The following is a 3898-nucleotide window of genomic DNA, read 5'->3' as shown; positions in this document are numbered from 1 at the left end:
AGAGATTAATCAGCTGTCTGGTAGTACAGGGATTAATGGGATTTTCTCACTGAATGCTCGACGGGTAGAGTGTTGTGTAATTTCCGCGTTACTAGTGACAGTTGTAAGAGTTATTAATTTAACGTAAATGTTACCTTGTTATTAACGTAAATGCTATTGTGTTATTAACGTAAATCAATTGTTATTGATTGTTGATCGTCCGTGGGACGGAGTGTTAACGTAAGGATTAATTGGAGGAAGGGTGCTGGAGTTGCCAGTGAACCCATTAGTTTCTGACCAGGGGGAAAAAGACACAGGCCGAATGGGCTTAAATTTTTTATTAGTATATTAAATTCTGCAGAACATGTAAATAATATAAGTAGGAATTAACAAATGTAACATGTCCATGTCTGAGGACTAATTAACTTAAAATGTACCCCCGTAGTAGTAAGCATAGCCTAGACATGGCAAACACGTTCTGCAGAAACCTAATGGCAGATGAAATATAATTAGAACTAGGTATAACAGTCAGGACACAAAGGGGGAATAAAGTGTATAGACACAACACTTAACGGAGCCCTACCAAGACATAATGGGAAATCCTAGAATTAACAGGCGGGCAGAAAATACCTATAGTGACTGGGGAAAACTGATGACAAATGGGAGAAGTTTTTCCCAGGGCGTGAGGCCGGCCGCCAAGGAATAAGAAGTGTTTCCTGACTCTTACTAGCACCTAGACTGGGCAAAGGATTAGCTGCGGACAGCGGGACACTTGGGGACCGGCGCTGCACCCCCACCGCAGGCCAGCTGGCCGGACCCCCCCCCCCCCCCCGAAGGGCGAGGCCCGCTGGCCGCAAGGAGGCCTCAGAGTGGCAGAGCAACAACGTCCCGGACGTAGTCAGCTGGGGGTTCCAGCTGGTTGCTGGACCCGCCATTATCTCCGATGGCGAGCCCGTCAAGAGAGCCGAGTGGCCCTGTCAATTCTAAAGGTAAGAGGGCGTGGTCGGCTGAAGGCGAGCCTAGCTCTGCGAGGGCGGCGCGAATTAATCGCCCTGAGGAAGTGTTGCCTGTTCACTGGGGCACGGGCCGGGTAGAACTTGCCGGGGGGCGCTCGCTGGGCTAGGGTATGCGTGCGTCCTGCGCTGTGCTTGTAGGATCCGAAGAGTGTTGATTCCTGACCATGTAAGCGATACCTGGTCCAGTCGGTGCGTGCGTCGATTTTTTGTCGCGTAGATCACCTCCCCCAGGCTGAAAGATATAAGGCAGTAAGGGTGGGCAGAAGCGGCATGCAGTGTTATCGTGACAGGCAAGAGCACAGACGAGAGGTAAACCCTAGCTGAATCGATACGGAGACGAAAAACGGGGGGAGGGGGCCCAGCAGCAGGAATTAAGAGATTCCTTAATTAACAATCCTGGATGAATAAGAGTTTTCCGAATAACTATACTGTAGCAATGAAGGGGGCTAACAATTCTAAGAATCTTCCAGCAAACGGAAGGGGGAAGTACCTTTGCTAGGAGCAAAGGTGGGAGAAAGCCAGTAGAACAGCAAGGAAGCACAAAGCAACTATAAACAGGGATAATACGAAACACTATAAATCTTGATAATATAAACAATACATATACCAAGAACGGGTATATACAACAAAGCAATATATACATAAACAATAAATTGGAATAAGAACCAATTCTTAAAGCCAAATCTATAACATGCTTGTGTCCTAAACGGATGAAGAATGTGAGCGGGGAACATTACCCTTGGTCTCCATCCCATCTCTGCCTCCAGACGGGTGATAGAGCTGAATAGAAGCCAAGGAGTCTGCCTTAAGTGGCCGCTGAGTGTAGTCTTGTGTTGTCAATGAGCGTCTGCAAGCCGCAGCTAGTACGCTGTGAACTTTGGCTACATCTTCTACAACATCTACATCATCTACAACAGAAAGATACGTGTGAAGTTAGATAGCTGCTCCCGCAAGTCAGACCTTATCACTGCTGCAGTTGCTAGGAAATCCAATGTTTATGTGAACGAATGTCTTACCAGATTCAGACAAAATCTCTTATTTAAACTACGTGGAATTTGCAAAAGATCCACTGCTATTAAACATTGTTTTGTGCGCGATGGTAAAATAATAGCTAGGAAGACTGACTCTGGAAAAACTTATGTCATAACCACTGAAGCACACCTCACTTCTTTCCTGGATGACTGTGGGATATCAGCTGAATAACCAGAACATAATTTGTAGTCTCACATACAACCAAAGTGTACTTAAGCTCTGCCTTTCTTTTCCAAAGGTGTTTATTTTTATTTTTATTTTATTTTTTTTGTTTGTCATCTTTGCCTGTTTTATACTCTTAATTATTTGTTCTTAGTTAATCCCCTTGTCACTAAAGCTAGGGCTTTTTATTACCCTGTTACTTAAAGTAACTTGGTATTTGTTTCTTATAATCATTTATTGGAATTAATTAACAGTATAATTGTTTATATAAGCATCTACCTCAGTATCTTAGTAAAATCTTCAACATGAATATACTCTCACCCCTGTTTATTTTTACACTTAGATTTATATTAGAGTAAATTTCAAGATTTAATTAGATTTACATGTCATTTTTTTTTTCTTTTCATTTTTTTCTCTCGGAATTATCAATTTGAGCTAACTGTTTTCTTAGGTTCATACCAATTATAGGATTTTAATTAACCATTACTAAGCTAATTATCTTCAAGATCATTTTTTTATGATTATTATTTTTTTTGTTACATTTATATTGTCAGTCTCTACTGATTTTTTGTTTTTTATTTTATGTAACTTCTGTGTCCTCCCTGGCTATCTATTGGATCTTTATTTTACTTCTAAATTGTTACTATTTTATTGTATTTGCTTTTATTCTTGTGTTTTGCTTTATCGTGTATCTTGTATCGTGATCCCTCTGCATCTCTATGCACACTGATATTGATCCTGATCAAAATCTTCTGTCTCATATCTATACCAACCAGCACATTGATCATCATTATTGCAAGTATTTCACAGCACACCAGGCTAAACACAAACTTCAAAATAGCACCTGTCTATCAGTTTATAACCAAAATGTTAGATCACTTGGTAAACATTTTGACGATTTAAATGCATTACTCACAGCACTAGGTACTAACCTATCGTTCATTATTTTAACAGAAACTTGGCTAAATAAAGACTATACCCAACTCTACAACTTAGCTGGTTATAAAGCCATTCATAACTGTAGGCCTAATAAAAAAGGTGGTGGCACAGCTATATATTACCGAGATACATTTATCTGCAACAGTGTTATTAGTGACAGAGATGACTACTGTGAATATACTTTTGCTCAGTTTACAATTAAATCCCTTAAATCCTCTTTGACTATTGGAGCCATCTATAGATTTCCCAATACTAACATAGCTTCTTTCTCAGACAACCTAAGGAATCTTATTATAAACAACAATCTCAACAAAAACCACATCATTCTGGGAGGAGACTTTAATATTGACCTGGGTCAACAAAATTGCTCTCAAGTTGACTATTTCCTTAACAGCATGAACTCCTGTATGCTAATCCCCGGAATCACCAAACCTACCCGAGTCACTCAAACATCAGCCACTACCTTGGACCACATATGGACAAACATAACAGCTCCCCTTGTATCTGGTATAATCTACGACAGAACAACTAACCACTATCCTACCTTTCTCATAGCGAACATGGACATAACACCACCAAAAAGCAAGAAACTTTCATTTAGGCTACACAGTGAATCAGCTTTAGACAATCTTACAGAGGCACTTCACAATATTAACTGGGATTCTGAATTCAATAATACCCATGATATAAATTCATTAGCTAACCTCTTCCTCTCCAAAACTCTAAGCCTCTACAACCTTCATTGTCCCCTTCTTACCAAGCAAGTAACT

General features: G+C 40.4%; 1 long non-coding RNA gene across 1 annotated transcript; it reads right to left on the bottom strand.

Moving 5' to 3' along the window:
- Nucleotides 1-302: 302 nt before the first annotated feature.
- Nucleotides 303-1864, bottom strand: LOC138364725 (uncharacterized). Its single transcript, XR_011228513.1, has 2 exons — nucleotides 1733-1864; nucleotides 303-1227 (listed from the first exon to the last, which is right to left on the bottom strand). It is a non-coding gene; the product is annotated as an uncharacterized lncRNA (long non-coding RNA).
- Between the last annotated feature and the right edge of the window lie 2034 nt (nucleotides 1865-3898).

The sequence above is a fragment of the Procambarus clarkii genome, chromosome 14 (assembly GCF_040958095.1).
Source record: "Procambarus clarkii isolate CNS0578487 chromosome 14, FALCON_Pclarkii_2.0, whole genome shotgun sequence".
NCBI classification, from domain to species: domain Eukaryota; kingdom Metazoa; phylum Arthropoda; class Malacostraca; order Decapoda; family Cambaridae; genus Procambarus; species Procambarus clarkii.
This window is presented reverse-complemented; position numbering and strand designations above follow the sequence as displayed.